Below are 9,895 nucleotides of genomic sequence, written 5' to 3' on the forward strand. Positions count from 1 at the left end.
CTTATCGGGATAACTCGGACGAACTTTTATGTTGGTCGAGTAGAGTGTTAAGAAGAAGCATACATTACTAAACCACTCGGCCGCACTTTAACAAAGTCAAATTATGCCAACTCCTAAGTATAGCAGGGGCATACTTTGTACAGCCATTCGGCCAATAAGCCTAAGGGCCAGTCTAACGTTCGACCTGATCCGGACGAACAAAAGACCAAAAAGGGAAATTGAAAGTTGCATAAGGCATAAAATGCCCATCTAGGGCAAATATCCCTAGGGGACCAAGCCCGCGAATGGAAATCTTCAAGTTGAGATCATACTTGGAATTTCTTGGGTCTGTCCAAGCGATAGCTTTAACGGACGACTCCACCAAAGCCAATTATAAGGCCGTATCTTTAAAGTTGATTAAGAGTTCGCCTAGTCCAGTGCAATCATTATATATGATTTGATTAACTCACTAGTAATCATACCCTCTAAGGTATAAATTCTACTAAGTTAATCAAACCAATTGGAATTTGGACTAGGCAAATGCCGAATAAAAGGGGCATACCCCCAGTGCATTTGTACGAAAAAGCAGTAAGCAAAAAAAAAATAAAAAAAAAAGCATAAAATTGCTAAGTACGAAAATTAAATTGCAGAAAACCGCTTAGAAGGCGGCAAATTGACATAAAAATAAAAACCGCTCAGAAGGCGGTGAAATCCTTACAATGACCGTTCAAAATAGGCGGCCATCAAAAACAATTGTTCAGATAAAGCAGAAAAAATAAAAGTTGCAGACACAAAGGCTTGACAAAAGTCGCAGAAGATAGCCCCTCACTTGGCCGCATCATCCCCATCCTTTTCAGCATCGGCCATTTCAGTATCAGCTGCATTGTTATCCTGGGGAGGCTCCTCACCCTCGTCCCCTACATCCTCCTCTGTTGGGGTTTGGTGAGTCCGACTCACCGCGGAAATAACCTCAACCCAAGAACCACACGCAATTAGTAAAACCATAAAGCATAACAAAAACACAAAAGGGTAAAACCGGAATTTACCTTTGAAGCGTGCTTCGCCCACACACACGAGCTCGTACTTGAAAGCTCTAGCTCCGATGATACGCGAGCCTCCAACGGTATCCACCCACAAAGGACGAACACCGAATTTTTAAGTTCGCTACTGACGTGGGGAAAACTAGGTCGTTGGGCTAATCTTCCCTAAGCCAAAACAAATTTATAAACACTCAACAAACCTAAATACAAGTATAGAGGTAAGTCAAGGGTTGAACCCAAAGGAACGGTAATGTCTAAGTGCTTCCAATTATGTGCCTAAGCTAGGTCGAAGACGAAGGGTAAAAGGTGACTCTAACAACTACTAAATCGAAGAAACCAAGCAAATAAAAGAGCTAGGGATTAGGATCCGCAAATAATAGCAATGAACATAGCAAATTGGAATGGAAAGTCGACTAAAGCAATGTGAGGGAAAATCAATCATGCAACCAAAAGAGCATATCAAGCTATTCTCCTAGAGGTCTAACTAGCGTCAACTACGATAAGCTCTAGCTAGGAAACATCACAAGACACCTCAATCGTGTAAATGCAAGCCACAAATCAATGGTCCGTATCAATGTGAACTTACAATGCAATCTAGTGCAATAATCAAAGTTAGCTACTCTTTAATTAATCACACACATGCACATGATCAACTAACCAAGTTTAATCACATCAACAACTCCATCAATTATCCCCAATTTATATCAATCCATTACATCATAAGCTTCACCAAATCCCTAACCAAATAACTACTCTAACATCATCATCAAACCAACAAATAACTAAAGAAATCAACAATCTAAGTAGAACAAATCCACTAATCAAAGATCAAATATCAATATAAAACGAAACAAACATGCATATCAAATATCAATCATCAAATCATCAAATTCCAATCAAAATCAAGTAATCTAAACATGAATATTAAACAAAGCAATAAATGAGATAGAGTTTAGAAATGCTCTTTGATAATAGAGAAGATCTCCTATACAATTGTCACCATTGAATCTTCAATCTCTCAATCACCATTGAAATTCCTCACTTTCTCTCTCGAAAAGGAAAAGAAAAGAAAATAAAATAAATTAATAAAAGAAATTGGAAAAGAAAATTAAAAGAATAATAGAAAAAGGAAAATAAATACCAAAGAAATAAAGAGGCGGTTTTGCTGCTCCAATGGAATTGATCCCCTGCTTCTCCCGAAATTGCTGTTCCAGCAAATGGGAATTAATCCCATGATTCGCACACATCAAACCCCTAACATTGAAGCTGCTCATCATCATCAGGTTCGATCATCACACATCATCATCAATCAACGGCCAAGATTTAAGCTTCCATGCCACGCACAAATCAGACCCAGCTGTGTGCGACCGCAGTAAATGAGATTGCGGCCGCGTCTACGGAGGTTGGAATTGGGCTTGCTCGGAGGTACTTGCGGGACCGCTGCTACGGGGAAAGGTAGGCTGGTTGCTGCAATTGGAGCAGGGGTTGCTAGCTGCGGGGCTGGAATTAGTTGCGGTTTGCTGGTGGTGTTAATTGGGGCTGGTTGGTTGCTGATTGGTGGCGTAACTAAAGGTAATTGCTGGTGTTTATTGTGGTTGTTGTTGGTGTTTGCGTGAGGTGGTGTTGGAGTGAAGTGCGGGGCTGGTGCGTGTTGTTGGAGAAATAAGGAGGGTGCGTTGTTTGGCTGATTTGTGTGGGATTTTGGGGGTGAGTGGGCTGCGCTGCAGTGGCTAGGAAAACAGGGGAAGTGGTGGTTGCGGCTGTTGGTGGTTTGCGTGGTGGGGGAGTGAGTGTTGGTGGAGTCTGCTGCTGCTGCGCGAAGTGTGTGATGGTTTAGTTGAGGGAGGCAGGAACAAGGGAAAGCAGGGGAGCTAGTTTGGGGTAGAGTAGTCCGTGGGCGCGAGCGTCCCCATCGAAGCGTGATGGTGATGAACACTAGACTATGCAGTAGCAAATCGCAAAGTTGGTGGGTTCAAGGCTATCCGGCTTGCGAGCACCACTTGAGAGCGCAACAACTTGAACATGGAACAACCACCTACAAAACGCAATTAAAACCGAGAAAAAAAAAAGTAAAATAAAACTAAAACCAATAAATAAAAGTAAAAGAAATAAAATGAAAATGAAAATAATAAAAGAAGGAAAATATAATAAAATGAAAATAAAATAAAGTAAAGAAAATGAAATGAAAATGAAATAAAATAAACTAAAATAAAATAAGATTACATCTATAAAATCTAAAATAAAGGGAAAGCAACTAAAATAACGAAAATAGAAGAAATAAAGGAGAAAATACTAGAAAACCATAGAAAGGCACAAAAACCGTAAAATAAGAGAAGAAAAGTAAAATAGAGAGAGAAAGCATAAAAGTAAACATTTATCGGATAAGAAAGCTATGAAAAGAGGATAAAAAGGACCTAAATGCTCATCAAATGTGTGCCATTTATGACACACATCAGCTACCTCAGGGTTAGCGAGGTCCGACCAAAAAACCCGAGTGTTAATAGAGTTTAAGAGGTTTTGCCAAAATGCAATGCTCTTTCGAACTCCTACTCAAGCACTCTTCTCCAAATCCCATGATGGGTATTTATAGAGGAGAGTGTGAGTGGGAATTTCTATCCCATCAATGTGGGATCATGAAATTCCACAATTTATTATAAAGTTAAATTAAAAAAAATGCAAACTAATAATAAATCTACAAGTGGCACTATCATATGTAAAGGGTGGTGAGGACCACATGGAGAGTAGGGAACCATACTTGCTCCCCACTCAATACTCTCCTTGTGCCACATGTCCCTAACCCCACTTGCTTCCATATGCTCCCACTTGCTTCCCCTAGTACTCGACCCTATGGCCCAGCCACAGCCCAGCCGTGAGCCCAGCCCTGCACTTGATGTTGCGGGCTGCTGATATGGCTAGCAAGCCACGCACACAAGTGCGGGCTGCTGGCCCCTTGCGTGTGCTGCTAGCTGCTGCTAGCACGCAAGGCTTACGGCAGCTAGCTGCTGCTAGCACGCATGCTTGCGGCGACTAGCTGCTGCTAGCTTAGGTGCGCTAGCAGCACCAGCCGGCCACGCATGGCTCGGCTTGGTGCGCTTGCTAGCCACCTATGCTAGGACATGTTTGCCCCTAGCACTCCGATGCTAGGGGTATTCTGGGAATATGGTTGATTTATTATTATTTTGCGCGTCTCGTCACTTATTATTTTTGACTTGACTTCTGACACTCGGTTTCGACACTCTAAGCTCGAATTACCGACATCTAAATATTTAATACTCGGGCGACGAATTAATTTCTTCTGAATTAATTCGTCGAGTCGGTTCGTTAATTTGCTTGGGTGTGACCCGAAGGGTTCATTCAAGATTAGGCTGTAATATTAATTATACATTAATATTACTGATTGGAAGCAGCCTCCACCCAGGCATTCCGATCACTTGACCTTACTGAATATATTTGCTTTCTAATAATTCTGAACCCACTATCATAATAATACACTTGTCCGAAGGACACTATTCCTTTCAATCTCCCACTTGTCCTTCCGGACAAGTGAGCATTTAGTGTATAGCCCCTTTCCTATGTCACTTCATGTCTCTTCATAAACTACAGGGTAAGATTATTCGTCATCCCTGTTACGTCTAGAAGTATTTCTCAAAATCTGACTTCGATTGTCAATAAGAAGATATTCCCTATTGTCAATAGGGGGCATTCCCAGTCTTGTAATGTAGCTTCTCTTACTAAGAGGACACGTTAGATGGACACCAAAAACGAAATAGTACTCAAACAAGAGACCTCCCACTACTCATGGTCGAGGAAATGAGTTCCGATAGTAATAATGAGGAAAAATACTTATGACGATTTAAATCTCTTAAAGTATTCTCATAGGTCGATCCAGTATGGTTCCAAACCAATACCTGTGCAAATGATTTGTTTCTTCATAGCACAAGAAACGGTGCTATAAATCATACTACACACTTATCTCTAATGGTCATTAATCGTCCAACATATAAATGACCTTGATTAGGGATAATTTTCAATTAAAATATTCAATGTTCACTTAATAGGTGTTTGATGAGTGACATTTATGGCACTCATTTGATCTCTTTTAGGATGATTTTCGTTCCATTTTATAGCTCTTTTCCTTAGTTTTTCTTAGTTTTGTTCTTTATTTTGTTAGTTTGTGCTTTCCGTAGTTAATTTCCTTGTTTTGTGCATTTCTTTGTTTATTTGTTCTTTTTCCCTTTTATTTGTTTGTTTTCATTTTTTTAGCTTATGATCATGTTTCCAAGGATTCCCAAGCCTTCCTCTCATATTTCTCATCAATTTGGATGCCTCATGTTCGCCTTTTGGAGCTTCAAGTTTGAAGGAGTGCAAGGTGCAAGTCAAGAGATCGGTGCACGCATGCGGTGGGCGCATCATCTTTGCCATGAACCCACCAAAATTTCCATTTCAAGACTGCCTACTTTAGTGCTCATCATCATCACCAAGACGAGCGCACGAGGATGAGCTAGGACGAAGAAAGAGAGAAAGTGCCCACGAGGGAGGTGCGGCCGTGCATGAGGGTGGTGCGGGCGCACCATATGGTGGTGCGGGCGCACCTCCCTGGGTGCCCTGTTCCGTACCCTTTTTCGTGCGCCCGCACCTTCGTGGGTCTATTTTGGACGATCTAACCGACTTTTCTTTTGTATCTTTCTTATATATAGTCTTTCCTTCTATTTTTAGTGAGGGAATCAATTGAGAATCATTAGAGAAGAATTATAATAGATTAGAATTAGTTTTAGTTTTAGATTGAATTTTTGGGTAAAGAGAGAAACACTTGTTCTTAGATTTTTAGAGAGAGAAACTTTGGGTTTAATGATTGATGATTGAAGATTGCTACATTTGGTTTGATTTCTATCAAGTTTGTAAGCATTTTTTACTCTTTAATTCAATCTTTAGTTTGATTTCAATTGTTTTGTTGATTGATTAAGTTTGTTGATAGTTTGATTGATTTAGTTTGATTTCAATTGATGAATATGAATTTGTTGATTAGATTAGCTTTCATCTTGATGTTCTTAATGGATTGTGAGTAGTTTGATTGTTAGGGTAGTGGTGAAGCATGTATTAGTAATGAATTCAAGTTAATTTGGGGAAATTGATTGAGTTGATGATGTGATTAAATTGGTTGATCAATTTTGTGCACGTGTGTGTTTGATTTAGGCTTGATCACCCTAGTTATTCACACTAGATTGCATTGCAAGTTTGCATTGATACGGACAATTGATTTGTGACTTGCATTTACACGATTGAGGTGTCTTGTGATGTTTCCTAGCTAGAGTTTATCGTAGTTGACGCTATTTAGACCTCTATGAGAATAGCTTGATATGCTCTATTGGTTGCGAATTTGATTTTCCCTCATATTGCTTGACTTAATTGATTGACTTCCCAAATTGATTGATTTCATTATGAAAGCATGTGGATCCCAAACCCTAGCACCTTATACCTTCGATTTCTTCTAGTCTAATAGTTGAGTTTGCCCTAGTTTAGAATCAACAACCCTACCTATAGACTTCAGAATAGCTTAACCATAGACAATAGACCATTGCTCACCATTCCTTTGGGTTCGACCCTTGACTTACCATATACTTTTATAGGGTTGGTTAAGTGTTATAAATTTTGTTTGACCGTTGGGGAGGGTAGACAACGATCGTTGGTGGGCTAGTATTTCTTATGAGGAATCTTATCGGGCACAATATTCCAAGTCGACTTCAATCATTCATGCAACAATGCGCTATTTTAGCCGGATTCTCACTTATGCTTTCTTCTCCAAGGAATCTCTTGGCGCCATGTCCCAAGAGGAGTTGAGTTGTCTATGGTTGGCGGATAAGCCAAAGGATGATAAAGTTGAAGTTATTGATTTTGCATCGCATTTGCTTGATCGATTTGTTGATATCCGTGATGGGATCTTCCTTTCGGGAAGTATTCAAATTGGAGGGATGATTACCATACTTGTGCTATCTCTTGAAAAGAAGTATGGAGGAATGCTCAAAGAGCTTGAGCCTATTCAAGATTCGAGAGAGAAGAACCCCTCACACCTTTTAAGCATCTTTGCATTGATCAACCAAAAGTTCTTGGAGCGCACTCTCAAGGAAGATTTGTTTGTGTGGATAGTGTCCCGTACTACGGATTGGTGTCTTATTCCTCATCCGGGATCTATGGTGAGGGATTTGGAGTCGGCTTTCCCATGGAAGATGGATATTGATTGTTCCCTTCGAAGGGTATCTTTACCCTCCATTCGACAAAAGCGGAGTGCTCCTCCAAAGTCCAAGGAAAGTTCTTCCAAGGGAGGTAACCCTTGCCCTCCTTCTCCTAATTCTTCTTCTACTCATGATTTGACTAGTTTGCATGCTAAGGTTGATGCTCTTGCTCTTGCTCTTGCTCTTGCTTTGTCTTCCTCTTCTTCGTTAGGGAATGATTTTGTGGGTGGTTATGACTATCATGCTAGGAGGGTTTATGACTATCATGTTGCTAGGGGGGAGATGGGGACGTTTGGGCCCTCCCACTCTAGATGATTGGACCCAAATCTTCGCCGTTGATTACCTTAGGAGAGTGAGTAGGTCTAAGGGGAAGAATGCTCGTCTTGCTTATGATTTAGTTCGCAGTGTCGTGTATGACATTGGTGGGGGGAGTTCTAGCTCCACCCCCTACCACAGTGCCGAGTGAGCCTTGTTGGTTACCCCTCCTTATGCTTGTATTATGTTGTTTCTTTTGCATGCCTTATTGTTAGGATTAGCTTGGGGGGGTAGCTCGTTTCTAGCTTGGGGGAATTATTTCTGTGTGGTTGGGCTTTGCATGTTTTTCCCCTAGCTAGTGATTCATTTGGTACTGTTGCTTTTCATTCTTCCTGTCCTATATCTGCTTCAGCTGTTTCTATGATGATGTTGTGATGGTTTCCTGATGATGATTGTTTTAATATTTTTCAAATGATGTTCTGATGTTATTCTGTTGATTTTCTGACGATGATTTCTGTCTGCTGCTATGATGATTCTCTGTCTGTCTCACTGATATATTTCTGCTATCTTGTCGTTCTCATGGATTTTCGACCGATTTTGTCTGGAAGTTACTGACAATTTTCTTTGAATATAGTATTCTTTATTTCTTTTGCTCTCATCCGGATTTGATTGTCCTGCATCTACTTTGGAGATTTATTTAGTGATTCTCGTTTTCACTCTTATTTCTTCGCTTTGCATGGATTATCCGGTGAGACCTTTCCTTTTCCTTCTTTTATTTTCTTGGTTGTTTATAATAGGATTAGTTTAGGGGAGTTGAATGATTCGAGGATGTATGTGCTTAACACCTAGCATGTTTGGGATCTTGTGGTGTTGTTGCCATTAAGATCACTTGTATTTCGATTGGGATTTATGTGTTGCTTATGCATTCTTGTTCTTTTCTTCATCTCTTACTCTTCCTATTTCTTTGTTTTTCGCTTTGATCTTTTATTTTTCTTTCTTGCATTTTCTTTTTGCTTTGCTTTTCGTTTTAAGGCTTTCTTTTCTTTTCTTTTATTCCCTTTTTATGAGTTGGACTTCATATCACTCGACTTTTGCCTTTGAATGATTTTCTTCCTAAATGATAGAGGTTTGCACATTTTGAGATTATGTTCGGTTGATTTAAGAACTAATTCATGCTAAGGTAGTTGGTTAGAACTAAGAGGATCATGAAACCGGATTCTACTTGATTGTGGCATGTTGGTAGTTGCTCCCTATGGTGGATTTGATGCTAAGTAAGTTTTTGCTACATCCGTGTGAGTTCTTTGTTTTTCAAGTCTTCTACCTATACTTGTATGAGCGCCATGGATCATTGACTTCTTGCAAACCTAATCTTGAAACTTAACTCATAGATCTTGAGTCCGAGACCGAACCGTTTAGGGAGGAAAAAGACATATTTTCGTGGTGGTATTTTTCTATTTTTAGGATAGTTTTATTCATTTTTGTTATTTTTGGGTTTACATTTATCTTATTTCTAACCAATTTGAGCCTATACCTTTTTTTCTAGCCACGTACTTAGATTCTTGAGCCTTTTGTTTCTTTTCGTTCCATTTTTTGTTTTTGTGAAGCAAATGGCCTTCTTTTGGAAGTTGTGGTGTATAAGTTTGGATTTGGTTCTAATTGGAAGCATTCTTGTGTTTTTTATATATTGTGAATAATGGTAAGTGTTTATAAAAGCCGTCCTTAATCATACAAGGCTAGGACAAATAAATTGCATTTTTGAAAAGCCGTCCGAATTTAGTAAAAGGCAAGGACTTTGCAAGTTTAAAAGAAAAACAAAGGACAAAAAAAAAATGAAAAATTGAAAATCCAAAAATATTTTGATGTATTCTTTTCTCCTTCTAAGCATTGAGGACAATGCTACATTTTAGCTTGGGGGAGAAGCGCTTACGCTCTTTGTGTATATATTTGTGAATGTAGTTTTGAATAAGCTAGGGGATAAGGTGTATGTATTTTTGTTTGGTTTCTTGACTACTTGATTGTGATCCTAAGAATTGGCCATTCTTTTGCTTCATTGATTAGGAAAACCACCAATCTCAAATTTAGCCTACCTACACCCTTTCTCGCCCTTGCATTACAACCTTGGGGAAAGACCTTTTGATCTAAGTGGTTGAGTCATTCATCGGAGGAGAGGAATGTGAGTTTTAGGAGTAAGGAGAGGGGATGCAAAAGTCAAGATGTCGAGTAGCCTATAAAAATTTTCCTTTTTCCGGTTCCTTCGAGGAACCATTGGGACGCTCACTAGAGGTTGATTTGAAGCTAGTAGGGGGAACCCTGTAAGAACGAACGGGATGAAAGTGGAGTGTGATACTTAGTTCTCTATGCTTAGCATGTTTTATTCTTTTATCAACCTTG

General features: G+C 39.6%; 1 long non-coding RNA gene across 1 annotated transcript; it reads right to left on the reverse strand.

Moving 5' to 3' along the window:
* Positions 1–331: 331 nt before the first annotated feature.
* LOC145602535 (uncharacterized) lies at positions 332–2,613 on the reverse strand. Its single transcript, XR_014104564.1, has 3 exons — positions 2,161–2,613; positions 1,026–1,184; positions 332–948 (listed from the first exon to the last, which is right to left on the reverse strand). It is a non-coding gene; the product is annotated as an uncharacterized LOC145602535 (long non-coding RNA).
* Between the last annotated feature and the right edge of the window lie 7,282 nt (positions 2,614–9,895).

The sequence above is a fragment of the Chenopodium album genome, chromosome 21 (genome assembly GCF_948465745.1).
Source record: "Chenopodium album chromosome 21, dcCheAlbu1.1, whole genome shotgun sequence".
Classification (NCBI taxonomy): Eukaryota; Viridiplantae; Streptophyta; class Magnoliopsida; order Caryophyllales; family Amaranthaceae; genus Chenopodium; species Chenopodium album.